We start from the raw sequence: 20,108 nt of genomic DNA on the forward strand, positions 1-20,108 counted from the left end.
TTTTCTTCTTTTCATTATGCTCGCCTTCTCTGTTTGCCTTGTTTTTTGTTTTTTTTTTCCGTTTCTTTAGCCTGACTCCCTCTCTTCTTTTTCCCTGTCTTCTTTTTTATCTCACCACTCACTCACTGTTTTTCATGTTTCCCATAAAGAATTCTGAGCCTCACAGAATACTCTAGATCATTTTGACCGTTTTCTATTTGACTGCTATTGGTGCTGTTTCGTGGGCATCTGTGAGTTGAAGGTATTTCTATGTTTTGTGGGGTTTGCTGCTGTTCTTCCAGGAGCTTGGTTTCTACTCTCTGAACAGTACTTGAGGGGAGTGAGCCCTCAAGAGTAGTCTCCTCATAAGAAGATCCCCAAATAAAACCACAAGAGATAGCCAAGCCTCCACAGGCACAAATCACAATACAGAAACTTAAGAAGCATGAAAAGTCAGGGTATTGCTGCTTCAAAAGACCATAATTCAACTCTTAATCAGTAGATACCTAGCTGCATTAAATACCAGATTAAGATTTCACAAGTTTGTGGGTAAATATCACTGACCTCAGAAAGGATACAAAATAATATATGAATACAGTCTTCTAATTAATACAGGACTTACAAGATAAAGCCAGTAGCAAACAAGAAAAAGAAAGCAAAGAACTTAACATTTTAAACAATATAGAGACGTTGAAATTGAAAAAGTCAAAGGATCATGAAAATAAAATCCAAAGTGGAAATAAAGTGTTACCCATAGACTCATTCAAGCAGAAGAAAAAACATTTCAATTAAATTACAGCAAAACTTCTTCTAAATCTAGACACACAAACATGCAAAAACAGGTGGCATGACCAAAGAAGAGCCACTCCATGGCATATTATCACAAAAATTCTGAAAATAAAATGTAAAAACATATTTAAAGCTATAATGGGGGAGCGCAAACACAGGAGAATGACATCAGATCTCTCATCATAAACCTTAAGCCTAAGAAGTAATCGAATGGTAAATTAGATAACTACCAACCAAAATTGAAATATCCTCCAAAACTCCTTTATAAAATACATGGAAAAATCAAAATGTTTTCAAAACAAAGACAAGGGAAAGAAATTCACGGCCCAGACAGCACTGGATAAATACTTTAGGATCACCACATAGAAGTGGGGAGAGAAGTCCCTAGCATGAGAGCACAGAAAAGAATATATTCCATGAGAAAAAGAACTGTTTAAAAGAAAGCTAGCTAGAAGTCCATCAAGTATAACATAGCAAACCATTAAGCCCTTAATGTGAATTAGTGAGAGCAAAGAATTAATCATTCAATTATCTAGAAAATTTCTGACACAAACATCTCTTAATAATAAGCCTAAATATAAGTGGCTTCAACTCCCCAATAGAGAAACAGAATAGTTCACTGGAAGTTTTTTCAAAATAGAAAACTATTTATTATTTCCAAGAAACACACCTCACTGTAAAGGATATCCAAAAACTGAGAATCAATGAAAGTTAATCTATCAAGAAAATAGAGACAGACAGACAGTGACAAAGAGGGAGAGGGAGAGACAGAGATGAAATAACCTAATGAAGTAACTCAAGGTCTTAGAAAAACAAGAACAAGGAAACCCCAAACTATAGGTGACAAGAAACAATACAGACCACAAGATAAATTAATGTAATGAATCTGTCAAGTAGAAGTTGATTATCCAAAAGAATAAACAAGACTAACTAACCTTAACCAAACTAAGCAAAACAAGAGGGAACAACTTACCAGTTCTCTGAAAGAGGAAACAGACAGTTGAGGCTGTGATGGAGACTTTGTTGAGCCTGTAGTTTATCTTGAGTGTGTTATTGTAAGACAGTTTCTTTCAGACTATGAAGATGAAGTATCTCAGATTAAGCACATCTTTCCTTTATTTCAGTGATGTTTTCTAATTTTGAGCAGATACATTTTTTTAATTAATTTATTTTTTACACTCCATATTCCATTCCCTGGCCCCCCACCCCCTGATCCACCATCCAACTGTTCCACATCCCACTTCCTCCCCACCCTGTCTCCACGTGGATGCCCCTACCCCCTCCCACCCCACCTAACTTCTAAACTCCCTGGGGCCTCCAGTCTCTTCAGGGCTAGGTGCATCATCTCTGAATGAACACAGACCCTGAAGTCCTCTTCTGTACATGTGCTGGCAAGCATCCTATCAGCTGGTGTATGCTGCCTGTTTGTTGGTCCAGTGTTTGAGAGACCTTGGGGGTCCAGGTTAATTGAGACTGCTGGTCCTCCTACAGGATCGCCCTTCTCCTCAGCTTCTTTCAGCCTTCCCTAATTCAACAACAGGGGTCAGCTGCTTCTGTCCATTGGTTGGGTGCAATTATCTGCATCTGACTCTTTCAGCTGCTTATTGAGTCTTTCAGAATGCAGTCATGCTAGGTCCCTTTTTGTGAGCGTTCCATAGCCTCAGTAATAGTGTCAGGCCTTGGGACTTCTCCTTGAGCTGAATCCCACTTTGGGCCTGTTGCTGGACCTTCTTTTCCTCAGGCTCCTCTCCATTTCCATCCCTGTAATTCTTTCAGACAGGAACAATTATGGGTCTGAGTTGTGACTGTGAGATGGCAACCCCATCCTTCAAATCTGGAGGCTCCTCAGAAAATTGGAAATAGATCTACCTGAAGATCCAGATATACCACTCTTGGGAATATACCCAAAAGATGCCCCACCATGCCACAGGGGCACGTTATCCACTATGTTCATAGTGGCCTATTTGTGATATATAGGAACTGAAAACAACCTAGATGTCCCACATCAGAAGAATGGATACAGAAAAATGTAGTTCATTTACACAATGGAATACTACTCAGCTATTAAGAATGAGGACATCCTGAGTTTTGCAGGCAAATGGATAGAACTAGAAAATATCCTGAGACAGACCCAAAAAAGGACATGCATTGTATGTACTCGCTTATAAGTGGATATTAGCCCCCCCAAAAAAATACAGAATACCCAAGATACAGTCCATAGAACTCAAAAAGGTCAACAAGCTGCAGTGCCCAAGTGAGGACACCCCAGTCCCACTTGGGAGAGAGAAGAAAGCAATCACAAATGGGGAGGGAGAGAGGGACCTGTGGGGAAAGTGGCCAGGAGGGGGAGAGAATGGGGGGAGAGGGGAATCTCATCTGGTATTGGGTGAAGGAAAGTAGTTATTTCTATGAAAACAAGAGAACATCTTATTCATTCAAAATTCCTTAATCTCTAATGTATTTTTCACTGCTCTGTACTCCTGTCATTCTACATACATAGTATATTTTCATTTCAAGACAAAATTTTTAGAGTAAGGACATTAAAGGACAATTAAACTCAATACATAATAGCAATATTATTCCATCAAAACAGCGGCAATATGAATATTTTTATCCACAATCATATCTGTTCAGGCAATGAAAAGAATGATAAAACCATCACTGGTCCATCAACTGTTGTAGAACAATGTCAATGGAAGACATGTCAAAACTTCACAGTGAAAAAGATGGCTTCCTGCAAGTCAATGAAGTATATACTAGGAAAATACACAATGAGAGCAATAAAATCAGGTCACCAGGTCTGATGGAGTGTGATTATTGCTCCTGAACGGGTGGTTCAGCAATTGTACTCTAGCTATTCATAGAGCATCCCAGAGACATTTTCAGGAAGTCTGTGGGTTCAAAACTATGTCCACAAGAACACTGAAGTGTGTTTTGCCTGTTTCCTCACATTTTCTCAGGGTCATACAGTAAGTAACCTTTCCAGGAGCTATACAACATCCAGTGCTGTGACAGCCTGCAGAGGCCGAGGGGAGAACCTGCATCCAGCACATTGAATATTTGACATACTATTTGTGCTCCCTTTCTCATTTTAGAAAATGGGTTTTCACTTAAAATATTATTTATAAATATATATTAATTTATTAGTATTTACATGAATAATTTTTCCTGGCTCTAATTTCTAGCACAGTTGATACCAATGGTTATAATAATAAATTATCTAGTAAATACACTAGTATTCTAGTATTCTAGTATACTAGTATCACTAGTATTAGTATTCTAGTAAAACAACCACCTTAGGCTTTAAAGGTCAGTCTTTATTCATTGACCAAACCATGCAACTTGGAAATGACCAAATTTCAATACTGTAAGAAAAGCTAAGCAGTAGGTATGCATGGTGGCGTACACCTGTAATCCTGCCACTCAAGAGGCAGAATCATGAGAACTATGAATTTAAGAACAGTCTTGGCTATATAAAATAGCTTCAAGACCAGTTAGATGTGCAGAGTGAAGCCCCGTCTTTAAAAATAAAAAATCAAAATTAAGAAAAAACTCAAACATTGAAAACTCTGCCGTAAGTTAGGGCTTGAGAGATGGCGCAGTGGTCAAGAGCACTGGCTGCTCTTCCACAGGACCTGTTCAGTTTCCAGGACCCACATGGCAGCTCATATCTGTCAGTTACTCCAGTTTTGGGCTTCCTGACACCCTCACACACACATAACTGCAGGTAAAACACCAGTGACCATAAAACAAAATAAATTATACATTAAAAACCTCTGCCTTAAGTTATTAAAAACAAAAAAATACTCATAAAATAAACTATGGTATTTCCACAGGACATATGTTCACTGTCCTAAAATATTTCATTTGCATATAGTCTGTGTGCATGCATGTGTTGTTCATCATTCACTTCCTATATCTCCTGTCTTTTTATGCCACAAGTATGCTTTTGGTTGCCTTACAGCATTAATCTTGTGCAAACTTGGCTTTTCAGAGCCTATAATTAAAGAAAAAAACAGAATTTCTTCAAATAGGCTTTTCCACAAACAACTTGGCAATCACTACCACGAGCTTCTCCTCTTCCATGACATCCTTCAAATACAACCTTTTTCCTTTCCCATGATGTCTCTGGGCATGTCTGTGACAGCATGCATAGACGTTTGACTGACATGTGAAGCCTCACCTGAATGTGGGCAGAATTGTCCTACGGACTTGAGCCCTGGACTCATTCACCTACTCCTCTCTGGTTCCTAACAGTAGACTCGATGGGATCGATGCTCATGCTTGTGTTGTTCTGTCTCCCAGGACTGAGACGCACACGCTCGCAGTTCAAACCATGAGCCACAGCAAGCCCTTTCTTCCTTGTGTTATTTTTGTCTAGACCTTTAACCACAGCAATAAGAAAAGCAACTAACACAGACATTTGTAATGAGAAACAGGGTTGCTACTGTGATAAGCCTGATGGTGTGCTTCATATTCCTTTGGAGCTATATTGCAAAGGTCCTAGATTCCTAGAATGTTGTCGGAAAAATGCTGCATGCGATGGGCCATTCTGGTAAAACTAGGGAGGACTAAAATACCAAAAGTAATGTAAAACATGTAGACTCTGCTCATGGGTTCTCAGAGGGAAAAATGTACTCTATTGGGAACTAGGATTGAGGCCATTTCTGGGATATTCAGGGTAAAACTTGAAGCTTTCTGCTTGATCCCTAAGAGCTTATACGAGAATAAGGAATGTTTGGCAGAGGAAATCTCAAGACATCTTAATATCCAGGCTGTGCACTGTTGTTGCATACTTCTCTTCCTCAGATCTATGGTGAATGAGGGAGCACAAACATACACGTGAGAAAGGGCATGTGAGCCTCTCAGTGCTGCAGTCAAAGCAGGTGCAAAGAAAGCAGATGCAATTGTTGAGGAGCTCAGTGCCACCAAGAAGAAACTCAGTAACTGGAGATGGAGCCAAGTATGTGAAGAGGTTGAAGCAGAACACAAGGACAAGCTGAAGTCAGAAAACCCCCAGGCAAACTTATACCTTCACAGCCACCAGAACCATGAATACCAAGTCTGCCACTTCGAGCAAGGACACCAACCACCACAACTTCACCAACAGGGTTGAGCTGAGCTGAAAGTAAAACTAACAACAGAAAATGATCATTTCACTCCTCAGCATAGTTATACTAGAAATTCACTCCAATGGGTAACTGGTCGAAACTCCACTAGGCGATACATATACCAATCTAGTCCTATACGCTTGAATAGGAGCTGCAAACTGTCCCTTTCTTATCAGTATAATCTGTACATGAAACATCATAAAGACAGAATTGATATACTCTCTCACCAGGGAGGAAAAACTGCCTGACATGTTTTTACTCTACTGTACTTTTTTCTGTTTTGTATTTTTTATGTTAACTGTTGTCACATCTTAATATTCTTATTTTAAAACCTTCAGCTCTAACCTGAATACCACATTTAAAAAATCCTGTTTTCATTTTCATGATTCTCATTCTGACTGTAGGATGGTTTGAAACTCTTTGTCCAGTAGTTAGCAATCTCTGTTATTCTTCAGATGCACAACCTATACATTCACTTATTCATTCTTAACTCTTTCCATCTTCCTTGTCTTTTCCTCTTTGTACTTATTAAGTATGACCTTCTACAGCTTTTACAATTAAAATGCATGTACCCTAATGGTATCCAGACTTTCACCTCCCAGTTTAACATTCATCTTGGCATTTAAGGAGAACTAATACTTTTATATAACTATACAGAAATAGCCTCACCCACTACTTCCTTCCCACTCCCAATCTTATCAACTACAATTCTTATCAACTACAGTTTATTATACATAATTATACCTTTGTTTATCTATCCTCTAGCAGGGTTTGAAGTTGAATTACTATGGTTAATTGGTAGGCATGGTGTTTACACAGTGGATGTATAGTAGCTGAGTCTGCTCCCACAGCTAATATTTTACTTTGGGAGTAATATGCAGGTAGGATAAAGCAACCTGAGCTGTTGGAGTAAGGATATAACTTCATAAATACATAACTAAACTTTATCATCTCTAGCCTCAAATGAACATTGCACACACTTTAACTGAAAGAATATAACTGAGTTTTTATTGAAATAATCGATATACATGAATTCCAATGCAGTTATATAAAAAACCTTGAAAGCCAATGCAACATAATGCCTTCAAAAGTACTAATCCCACAATAATGGCCTCCAGTGGGATTGTATTTAATGAAATTGAAATCCCAAACATCTCAAAATAATGATTGCAAGCATGTGCAAAATAATCAAAGGAGAAATTAATTCATTAACAAATCTCAAAAGGACACATATAAACAGCTGGATGAAATACGGAAATTGATATGAATTATAAAAAAACTTTTCAATAAAAATAAATACTGATGGAAATCTCTGACATGCTGTAAATGAGAAGCACAGTAAGTCAAGTAGAGCATTCTATGAAAAGTCTCATCAACAGAATGGAGCAGAGGGAGCTTGAAGACAAGGTACAGGAACTGGAACAGTCAACATGAACAAAAATATGTTAATAAGAATTTACAAGTGATGCTCAAAAAACTCAAGATACTATGGAAACACCAACCTATCTCATGGACAGGAAGGATGAGAAAAATGGCATTCTACGGGTATAGAAAACATCTCAATTAAAAGAAAGCATAGACCAAGGAGCTTAACACATCTATAGAACATTCCATCAAAAACACTACAGAAAAAAAAAACATTCTTTTCAGAAGCCCATGGAACTTTGTCATAAATAGATGACATATAAAGATACAAAACAAGTATTAACAAATGAAATAATTCCTTGTATTCTATCTAATCACATTTGAATACAACTACAAGCCAACAGCAAAGGAAACCATAATACATTCACAAACTCAAGATGATTTAAAATACTACTGAATAATGAATTGGTCCTTGAGAAATTAAAAAGGAAATTAAAACAAATAGTAAAGCCGAATAGAAATGAAAACATAACACTCCCAAACCTCTGGAACACCGTGTAAGCAATTCTAAGAAACAAGTTCATAGCTGCAAAGTGCCAGCAGTAGGAAGTCACAGAGGTCACAAGTAAATAATTATGCATTGTAGTACCATGGCAAAATAAGAACAAAACAAAAACCAGTAGATAAAAATAATGAAGACTGAAGTAGAATTAATGAAATGGAAATTTTTTAAAGAACAAACAATGTATTCACAAACACATTTTCTGAGTTCAATTCTCAGCAACCACATGGTGGCTCACAACCATCTTTCTTTGCATCTGATGTCCTCTTCTGATATGTCTGAAGACAGATACAGCATATTCACATGTAAATAAATAAATTAAATAAATAAATAAATAAATAAAATTATCTAGAGATTCAGCGAAGATTTGGCATATGCTAAACTATGAATCTAATATGCCATATAAGTGGGTTAAAAATCATAAATCACACAATGATCTCAATAGATGCAGAAAGGGCTTTAAAACTGGAAATATAAGGAATATATCTCTCTATATATATATAACAAAGTTGTAGCCAAATTAGGCCAAATAAAGCAAAAACTCATAGCATTTGAATGAAAATCAGGAACAAGACAGGATGTTCATTCTATGCTCTTATGCAATATAGTTCTGGAAATCTTAGCTAGAGCAATAAGAGAAGCTAAAAATGAGGGGGATATCAATAAGAAAAAATAAATAAAAGTATGCTTACTTGCAGATGATATAACTCTCTATATAAGAGAGTTTAAAAGCTCCAACAAAGCTGGCAGTGGTGGCTCACACCTTTAATTCCAGCACTCTGGAGGCAGAAGTAATCAGATCTCTATGAGTTCAAGGCTAGCCTGGTCTACACAATGAGTTCCAGGATAGCCGGGCTACACGGAAACCCTGTCTCAAAAACAAGAATGAGAGAGAGAGAGAGAGAGAGAGAGAGAGAGAGAGAGAGGCTCCACCAGAAAACTCTCAGCACTTTTAAACAAGTTCAAAGTTCAATGAAGTGGCAGGAAAGAATTAACATTCAAACCAGAAGCTTTCACATAAACCAGTAATGAACATGCTAAGGAAGAAATGAAAAACATATTCCCATTCATGGTAGTCTAAAAAGATAAACTAATAAAATAAATTAGAATTTCTAGTCAAGTGTACTGGTTAGTTTCTATTGTCAGCTTGATAGACCTTGAGTCAACTTGTTGGCATCAGGAACTCCCAAATCTATGACATCACATACACATCAGCTCAACCTGTAGACCTGTTACCAAGACAACAGATACCATATTCCCAGAATCCACTTGGCTCACCTCCCACCTTTACCTGCCTTTACCTGTTATGCCATTTCCATATAAATAAAGGGAACTCCCCTCTCTCTCTCTTTCCCCCCTCTTTTTCTTCCATCACCTTCCACCCTCTCTCTCTCTCCCAATAAACCTCTCACACTTGGAACTGGTTGGGCCCAGTGTGCTGTGTTCAGACATGAGCCACTGTTTTAACACATCACAATTGACACTAAGGAATCTCAATTGAGTAATCTTAAAGATTAGATTTTCCTGTGGCTATGTCTATAAAAGATTGCCTTGATTGATGGTTAACATAGGAAGACCAAGTCTACTGTGGGTAGCACCTTCCCTAGGCAAGTGATTCTAAGCTGTATGAGAAAGCTGACTGATTGTGTGGCAGAGAACATGTCACTAAGCAGCATCCGTTCATGGCTTCTGCCTAGAGTTTCCACCTTAGCTCAACCCCGCCCTGGCTCTGTTCTCTTTCTCTCTTCCCCTTGGCCAGCCCTTCTCTCACCTTGGCCATTGAATCTTTAGCTACCCCAGAATGGTCTCTAGTATGTGCTTCCCCATGTTTCAAAGCCCCAGGAAGCACAGAAAAAGTGGCTTCACACACACACACACACACACACACACACACACACACACACACACACACACTGATGGGCCTGCTGCTGGCTTCTCCCATCTCTGGGGCACACATATATGAAGGTTTCTCGAAGGACACTCCTCAACTTCTGGTGTCTGCACGCTAAGCCCCACCCTTCAAGGCTGCTTCTGGGACTTGGATTAGATTCAAAAGTCTCTCATTCCTCACATTCAGGTAATCTTTTTCCCTGTGTCTCTAGGGTAGAGATATTCCAGGAGTCAAGGCCTGCAGCTAACTTACAGACATCCAAGACAAGGTCTGAACGCCAGATATAAGACAGGTATTCCTCTGTAGTGGACCAAGCTACATCCCTGGTGACTGAAAGTGCTTGCCAAGTCACTTTGGTAGGGTTGCTGAGGCTCAAAACCATAAGGAAGATACACCATAGCCAGGTTCTCTGGCCTTGCAGAAGGGTGAGTGATCTTGAGCTTGAGGAAGTTTCTTGGGTGTCTGGCTGCTATCCAGTTGGTATCAGGCAGAGGTGCTAGTCTGATGTGAGTTATGTGAACCCAGATAGTTACTCGATCCACTTTAATGGAGGTCAGGGTTGTCAACACCACCAGGAATGGCCCTTTCCACTTTGCTTCCAGGTTTTCAGCACAATACCTCTTAACATATACCCAATCTCCAACTTGGTATTCATGTGGAACCTCTGGGGTACCTGCGTTATACAGGGCACTACGTTTACTGCCTGGATGAATTTCTTATCCCCTAAATGAGTCCATCTATGCATTTAGTTGACCAACTAAGTCCTCAGCTTGTTTTCTGGGGAGTATCATTTTTTCCTTCTTGTGTGTACCACTGCCCTTCCTTCTCTAGGCAGTAGTTGGTAGAGTGGCTAGCAATCTGAGTCCTTTCTTCTTTGGTATATTTTAGGTGATGCCATCCCTTAGTCCAGTCCCATTTCCCAGTAGATATCTCTTGCAGACCCATAACCAGGATAGGCTCCTGCTTAGCCACTTCTTAAGCCACTTGATCTGCCTTATTATTGCCTCAGGCCACTGACACTCTTCCCTTCTGATGTCCTCAGCAGTTCAATACTCACAGTTGCTGGCTTCATCAAGGGCATCCAAAGGACCCAAGATTTCATGCTTGATTTTATTTATTTTCCCTCTGATGTGAGCAGTCCTCTCTTGTGAGAAGCCACATGTGCCATTGCAGAGTGGCACTGACTACTGCTGGCCACCACGCATAAGTTTGGACAAACAACCAATGTGTACATATGCAGTAAAGTTTTTTGCAAAGACACTGCCTGCCTGGCCCGGCATGATAATGAGGTTCTGTAAGGTACTGAGAGTATAACCAATCAGATGTGAGACATGCAAATGAGGTATGATAATGAGGTTCTGTAAGGTACTGAGAGAGAGTAACCAATCAGATGTGAGACATGCAAATGAGGTATGATAATGAGGCTCTGTGAGGTACTGAGAGAGAGTAGCCAATCAGATGAGGAACATGCAAATGAGGCGTAGTGCATAACCAATCCGGGTGTAAGACACGCCTCTCCTAGGCCTATAAAAGCAGCACCAGTTCTGGGCTTGGAGTCTTTTCGCCTCTACAATCAAGCTCTCCCAATAAACGTGTGCAGAAGGATCCTGTTGCAGCGTCGTTCTTCCTGGCCAGTCGAGCGCGCGCAAGACTCTCTCGTCCTCTCTCGTGGCATTTGGACTCTACCTGGGACTTTCCAGAGGGTCAGGTGACTATCAGTCAGTAAATTCTGAGAATTTTTTACTCAACAATGTTCCTGTAGATAGAGAACGGAACTTGGCCTATCCTTGACCCCAGGTGGGAGGGGGAAGCTGTAAGGAGGGTGCGGGACTCAACAAAAGCCCTCAGGTTCCCTCATTGTGAGCTGCCATGTGGGTTCTGAGGACTGAACCCTGGTCCTTCAGAAGAGCAGCCAGTGCTCCTAACTGCTAAGCCATCAAAGACTTTCTTAACAGACACTAATTCCTCGGGAAATAAGAACAGAGGAAAACAGGACTTTATAAAAATCAAAAACTCTCTATAAGCAAAGAAAACAGTTGAGTGAAGATATTGGCTACAGAAAGAAAGAAGTCTTTGCCATCTATACATCTGATAGATACTGATATCCAGAATATACAAAGAACTAGAGTAAATAAAAAGAAAATAATTAAGAATGAGCTAAGGAATTAAGTACTGAGTTTGAAGGACCCTTAAGGCTTTTTCCAGTCTTACAATCCCCCCACCCTCTACAGCTTCCCCCTCCCACCTGGGGTCAAGGCTAGGCCAAGTTCCTTTCTCCATCCACAGTTCTTAGGAGAAACAGGCACATTCTTGCAAAAAACTCCAGAATGTACTAACTGATTTTCACCTGACCCTCTGGAAAGTCCCAGGTAGAGTATAAAAGCTTGTCAAGTTCTGCTCATGCTTCCAGCCAATAGATTTAAAGGTCAATATGCTTAGCCAATACGTTTAAACTGTAACTTGCTAATGTAACCTGTGGCCCTAAAAAGTATAAAAAACTGCTTGTAATAGCCATTTGGGGTCTCCTTCTAGTCACTCACCTTGAGGGATTGATTGAAGGTCAACCCCTACATGCCAGAAAATAAACCTCTTGCTTTTGCATCGATCTGCGTCTCACTTGGGGGCACCTTAAAGTACCACTGATGGAGGGTCTTACAAGTTCTCAAAAGAAGAAATACCAATGGTCAGCTACTATGTCATTGCATAGCTTGGGTTTTGGAACCCTGACCAGGAGCAAAGGGGGGGATGAAGAAGGGAGATACAGGGGTAGAAAAGGCTGGACTTAATTGATGGGGCTCTCTGATGGAGAAGCTCAGAGTGTTTATCACATACAGTAGAACGGGAAGTTGAGACTTGCATACAGTTGACGAAGGACATTGAGACAAATGAGGGAGCAAAGTTATTTCACATAGCTGAACAAGGAGGCAGGTTTACATACTTTTCATGAGATGTCTCTGTAGGGGAGCAGTCTCAAGCTGTAGTCATCCTAAAAGAGAAAGCTGTGGGTGACAATTTCTACATACACTGTTAACATTTGTGCTTGGTCCAAAGGAAGGTTTTTCCATCCCTTCTGAGCTTCCCCCTTCTGGTTTTAGGTATATATGTAAATACACATTTGTGTGGATAGAGGTCATGAAACCAGAAAGAGACCTGTGAGAGACGAAAGAGAACTTAGGTGGGAGAGAGAGAGAAAAAGGGATGATGAAATATAAGTGATATGAAATATAAAGAGGGGACAGCATGAGAAAAGACCAGTGGGAGGATGGCCAGGAAGAAGGGAAGGGAGTGGGGAAAGAAGCTCAATAAAGCCAAAGCCTGTATGGAAATGCTGAGAAGAAATCATTACTTTGGATGCTGATTTACTTAATATTAACTTAATATTTGAAGTCATTAAGACTTCTCCCAGACTTCATGAAACCTATGTCCAGTGAAAGCCAATGGGATGCACCATAAAAGGCCAAAACCGAACAATAAAACCTCAGTCGACTGCTAAACTGTGCAGGCATGGAAGTCAAGAAACGCAACTGACTGCTAAGAATTAACAGTGTGTATATTTCTGTCAGCAATGGATCTAGAACTTCCATTGTCATCTGATCACTAAGACCACCTGAGAGACACACATTGCTCTTAGCAACTCAATCCCTCTGCATACTATACCCTGAACCTCTGACACAAGCAATAGCTGTCACATTCTCAATTGTAGCTGATATGTGTTATTTAAAACATGTGTACCAAAAAAAAAAAAAAAAAAAAAAAAAAACCTTTTCTTCTGGCTAAGCAGAAGGATATAAAAGAAGTCATTGTGTATCACATAACTTAAGCTATCTGATAGGAAGAGTAGTTCCCATAGCAAGCTAGGCAGCCCTCTCCCACAGCATCCAGATCAGGGTTTCTTTAAAGATTGAAGAAGACTGCTTGTGTTTGCCTGCAGCTTATCAGACAGCAGTTAGTGTTCTGTGTGGCCAGCTTTGATTTTTACAACTAACCAAATACATAGACCCTATTGTCACTCCCATTTTAATGATGAGAAAAGTCAAGCTTGGAAATGCTCAATTACTTGCTCCTAAGACACACAGTCCAACTAGAAAAGTCTGGAATCAGTTCCAAGTGCTGTAACCATAGAACCATGGACGTAACAGCTGGGTGACACTATCATTGAATAACACCTTTATCAGAGAGAAGGGTCACCATCACATCTTGTTTCTCAAGTGAAAGCTATTTATTTCAATGAACTCTTAATTTGCCTTAGTTTAAGATCCATTATTATTTATGTCTAATAACTCATGAGTAAAGTGAACTTTGTTTGCAATCTGTACATGTGTGTTATGTGTGTGGGTGCACTTTTGTATGTGTGTGGATCTGTCTCTATTGTTATTTATTGAGGCAGAATCTCTTACTGAGCCCAGAGATTACTGGTTCCTCCTAGGCCAGCTACCCAACTCACCCTAGGAGTCTCTGTCCAGCTCCCTGTTGCCGAAACTGCAGGTGACTTCAATGCCTGCCTGGCTTTTACATAGGTGCTGGGGCTCCAAACTTGAATGTTCAAGCTTGCAGGGCAGGTGTTTTCTCCTGCCCCAAATTATGTTTCTTTTCCTTAAATTCGCTGTCATCCTTTTCACATAGCATTCTCTGAGACTCATCCTTCCTTATTCACTTAAGCCCCAAACATGAGTTACCCACCAAAGCAATGTTTGTATTTGCTCTCTGACTGCCTGGAATCCCTTTGAGAGTCCTTTGAGACTGTCTTAGTGAATCCACCCAGTTCTTCTGCCAATGACTGACTTAGTTTTGCTGAGGTCCCCATCCTATTCCGATACCTTGACAATACTAATCCTAAAGAAAGAACTTAACCAAAAGTGAATGGCCCAATGAGGGCAATGGGAATTGAATGGCTTCTGAGTGCCTGTGAGTGGGAAGGTCAGCCTCACAACCTTACAAATAGGCAGAGCAAAATCCTGTCCATTGCCATTTTGATGACAGATTGGCACTGAAGGCATCAGCCATGAACAGATTTAGTACTAAGCAATTTCTGCTTTCTAGATGTAAACAATTGCCTTCCAAGGTATAACAGCACTCAAGGTGTTTGAGTTACATGCTTGCTGTAAGATCTTTTGTTTGCTTTTAGATCTTCATAGGTCATTGACAACACATTTAGCCCTGGTTAAAATACAATTTTGAAAAATATCAAAAAGTTCATTTGGGGATAATGTTAACATCATCATCTCTGCACGTACATCAGTAGGCAAGCTTATGCTTCCTATACTCAACCACTCATAGGTTTCAATACAAACTAATGCTCAGAGCAACTAGCCTGGATAGCTTTTTCTATGCAGATTAAGGTACCAAGCATGCAAACAAACAAAGGCTGGAGAGATGGCTCAGTGGTTAAGCTCATTTGTTATTCTTGCAGCCAACATAAGTACAGTTCCAAGCACTCATGTTAAACACCTCACAGCCACTCCAGCGTCAGGGTATCCAGTGCTTCTTCTGGTCTCTGTAGACAACTGCACACATGAGCATATGCCTACACACTGAAAAGCACATACTTGCACAAATTAAAAATAAAATAATGCATACTACCTAAACATGCATTAAGGGCCTGGGTTTTTATTTGTTGGTTGGTTGGTTGGTTTTTCTGTTTCATTTTGTTTTATAAAAATCATGTCTATTGAATGGTGTTGTTGGACTAATGAGATGCTCAATAGGTCAAGGAACCTACCTTAGGCTTGATGATGTAACATAAAGAGCCAACTTCTGCAGTCATCCTCAAACCTTCACACACAACTTCAGGGGGGTGTAACAGAAAATTAAACAATTGTATGCATTTTTGTGCTTCTGTGAACACGATAGGGCACATCAGCGCTATTCTCATTAAGAGAAGACATCAAATACTCTTGAGTTAACATTCTCAATTTTGTACCAGCACACTTTCTTCCAAGAGTCCATAGGAAAAATTCAAGGACTTTTAAGAAAAGTGTGTGTGTGTGTGTGTGTGAGAGAGAGAGAGAGAGAGAGACTGTGTATGTCTCTGTGAGTCTGTGTCTGTGTGTGTGTCTCTGTGTGTATTTTGCATTGGGAAATGTACATTCTATAGCACACGTGCATGTGTATGAGTGCAGGTGGGAGGACAGCTTTCTAGAGTCAGTTCTCTGTGTGCACCTAGACTTGGGAACCAGGGGTCAAACTCAGGTCCTCATGTTTGCGTGCCCAGCACTTTACTGAGCTATCTCCCCAGCTCTCAAGTTAATTTTTAATTAATTTGACAAAAAGATTACTCGGAGATAATTAGGTCAAATTTTACACGAAAAGACAATCTGCAACATACCATGTTTGATATACATTCTCTCTTTGGAAAGGAAAAAATGGATGTAAATAAATTAAGGAGAGAGAGAAACAGAGAGAAGAGCAGCAAGGGGAAGAACAGAGACTGTTTAATGCAAGGATTCTGGTCATTTCACTTCCTTAGCTTTCGTAGTATTTTTTACCATGTCACATATGTTTTGTAATCAGAAAATAAATACATTTTTTATAGAAGGGGTACATGTATGTTTTACGAGCAAAGCACAAAAAAAATGTCTTGTTGTCAAATGTTTCCAGTTGCTCCCACTTCCTTGGTAGTATAAGACTTTGTCTCCCTTACGACTCCTAGCAAAGAAGTGACCCTGTTTGTTGTTGTTGCGGTGAATGCTGTCTTTCTTCTTCCTTGTTACACATCTGTAGCTACTGGAGTCCCACTTGCCCTTTCTAGCACATGGCCCTATTCAGAGAAGCATAGAATGGTTAGAATAACACAGCCCAGCACCCACGGAGCCACGGCACCTCCAGCTACTCAGGTGGGAAGAAGCCTGTTTTATTGGATCACGTAGGCTGGCCCTGGGGATGCTAGCAGCACCAACACATCCACAGACAGATTTCCTGAATGAGATGAATAAGGCCCATTGAAAGCAGAACTGGGTGTTTCATTGTGATTTTTCCCTTATGTTCATCTTTAACTTCTTAGTTCAATCCATGGGTGTTTCGGTGAGGAAATGTGTGTACTTGGAAACGTTCTGATAGTTTTCTACACTATCTATTTTAAGATTTATTTTTATTTTTAGTTATAAGTATGTGTGCATGTTACTGTGTGCACATGTGTTCAGGTACCTGTAGAGGCCAGAAGAGGGTGTTAGGGTCTCTGAAGTGGAGGTATGGGAGTGGTTATACTGGGCTCTCAACTGCCAGGTCTGAGTGCTTGAAGCTGAACTCAGATTCACTGAAAGAGCAGTTTGAGTCCTTAACTGTTGAGATAACTCTCTAGTCCCACATTTCCCTTCAGATAATATGAGGTATGTTTTAACAAGGCATAATAATATAGTAATGAGACTTCTCAAATAGACCTTATTTCATGTTCAAATTGACCTTATGAGCAATACATATTTCAATGACCCTGTTGCTTAAAACACTGAAAATCCTTTGCAGTGCAAGATAGTGAAAAATTCAATCAGTTATTACAATATTCTAAATCACTACTGAATAAAAATTCAGTGTGTATTATCTCCTGTTGTTTTGGGTGCACTTCTAAAAATAAGCCAACTGCCAAAAAATAACAAAGTACCTACCACGACTGAAAAAACAAACAAAGTGAAAGAGCAAAAACCTATGGCAGGCTCTGAAGTATTTCAAAGCACAAACTGTAGACTCCTCTCAGCTCTGAGATTTTGCAGGAGTAAATATGTGGGATATTTGGTTTCTTCAAGAGACAGGTTTTGAAAGACAGCATTGAACATGTACATACAAATTACTTATCCATTCACATGCAAATACTTTGAAATGTATCCATATAAAATGTACACTTTCTAAGATTGAATTGGGTTTTTTAAATGTGATTGATGACATCTTATCCGAGAGTGACACGCAGGTTCATCTGCACCATGAGAGAGTCCATCCCACAAAAGGGGAGCCAACATTTCTGTCACACATTCTGATTTAGTGCATTGTAAAGTATTGCGACAGAAGACAAGTCAGTGTTTGTCCCCTTCATGATGTAAACCTGCAGTAAAGCAGACCATTCACATTTACAGTTTAGAGCTCTTAAAGAAATGGATGGTGTCCATATGCTTTCCTGCCTGTGTGCCTGCCACATGCTGGAACTAAGAATTCTATGCAGTTCTCAGACAGAAAATAGACTTGTCGGGGAAGAAACCTCAGGCCATAATGTAATAGAAGCTTGAAGAGACTAATGGGCACAAACTGTTCCTAATAATGTCCTTAAGATACTCAAGTCTTTGTGTACCAATGACACAAGCATTTGTTTAATATTTCCCAGGATGTGACTTACTCCTTCTTTTTGGATAAGAGATTATTGTGGAGGGATGAATGCTTTGAGACTACACACTCATAAGTTTGGCAAAAGACAACCCCAAACCCAAATCCTATAGACAGCTTGAAGTCTGATCGGAACTCAGACACGCACACTTGTTTACGTATTGTGTATTACCACTGCACACACGAGGCTGAGTGGCTGCAGTCAACATCACAGAGCTGACGAACCCCCAAATATTTATGATCTAGCCATTCACAAGACATTTGAGGACATCCAGACCACAGTGTTTATCTTCTAATGATTGGTTCGCAAAGTTCACAAAAATTTCTATAGGCTAGAAAACTAAGACCCATTGGTGCAAGATGAATGTTAATGACGTCATGTTCCCCATCACAAAGAAGGCATGTACAACTGGTGGTCTATCATCTCAGTTTAGTGCCACCCACTTGTATTAAGGACATGCCAGGCAGTTCATATTTCCTGCCATTTTAGAAGAACAAAGCCTTAGCATAAAGACTTAGTCACATGTTGATATGATGTTTTAGCAAAATCATCAAGTGAATTACAAATAAGCCATGATGAACTGATGTTTAGAATGGGAAGGACGTTTCTCACCAGGTGCTAATAATTCAGAGGTAGATTTGGCTGCAGGCTTCCTTGCATTAATACAGCGCTCCCTTAATCAAAGGACAGCTTAAAAGAACATGAAATGAGCTGACACGTTTTGACATGATTACCAACTGCAGATCAGTTACATGTGCACTGCACATTGAGGATACGGTGGAAAGTTTTAATTCCCCTAACTTATGGGTTTTAAATCAGTTCCTGAGATAAACATTTCAAACATATAAGCATCCAGTTTTGAAACACTCACCCAAACCTGGGAAATGGGACATGTGCGCAAAAGCCTTACCCTTTCCTGCGTTTCCCCACTTGACTTTGAATTACAAAGTAAACTATAAAAGCGGCAGAAGAATTGTACACATAGCTTTTGGTTGATCGTGTGGGGAACAATTTTTAAACATAAAAGCAAAGGAAGAAGCCTTAAAGGAAAACAGATCGATTTGATATAGAAAACTTTAAAATATCATTCTATCAAGAAAGCAAAAAGAAAACATGTAGTGTAATATAACGGGCTGTATGCTTAATGCTGCACAATATTTTAACGGTTATGAAAAGTGAGGAATTGCATTTATTTAGTTAGCCACTGAGCAAGTTTTAATTAAGCTCCTGCCCTAACTCTGCTTGAGCTTCAGTAGGTGACCGGAGTTCCAGGGCTGACATTCCAAAATCAACCCTAGAAGTCAGGCAGACCTGGCTTCGAGTTCTTACCACAGCTCTCAGATACCTTTAACATGCTACTCCACCATCAAGAGTCTTTTGATTGCTTCATCTTCATGACTTCATTCTTAGTATTCAGTAAAGATTAAACAACCAGAAAATGCAAAGCCCGCAGACCTGATGCTAGCACGGAGCCAGTAAATGGCAGCCAGCACAGCCAGTCTTCTGGTTACCTATAAGCTCCCACCTCACTCAGCCCTCCATAGCATTGGTTATTTCTTTCTACAGAATCCTGGTTGAAGAAATAAGTTTAAAAGAAAATGCTGATTCCTAAACAGCTTTTCATTGGCCACTGAGGGGGAAAATGGGGAAGGTTTTGTTTGGGACTTCCAGGCAGGCTCCTTAAAAGGACACTCTCTGGGAAGTTAGAAAGGAGATAAAACTGGCAAACTTTTGTCCTTGGGCTTTTTCTGCATGGAGCACGTACTTCTAGAAGCAAAGAGCCACCCTTTGACCGCATAGGGAGCAAGTCCCCACCAAAGTCCCCGAGTTGGGCAAATCTGGACTGCTTTCTCCCTGGTACCGTGGAACACGGTGCCATCCTTCCATCCAGAAGACTTTTACTCTCTAGGGGAAATCCTCACTTATTTAGGTCTCTTTTTCCAGGTTTGTGTTAATAACAGCTGAGAAAAACTCCCAACCTAGCCACAAACGAGTACTAACAAAAATGATGGCGAAGGGATCAACAGGCTACATGATGGGGGTCGGGGGGACGCACGTGTTGTTCAGGGTAAAAAGGATACAAGACAGCTTGCTTATTTAACAGTA

Source organism: Mus musculus, chromosome 11, assembly GCF_000001635.26.
Source record: "Mus musculus strain C57BL/6J chromosome 11, GRCm38.p6 C57BL/6J".
NCBI classification, from domain to species: Eukaryota; Metazoa; Chordata; class Mammalia; order Rodentia; family Muridae; genus Mus; species Mus musculus.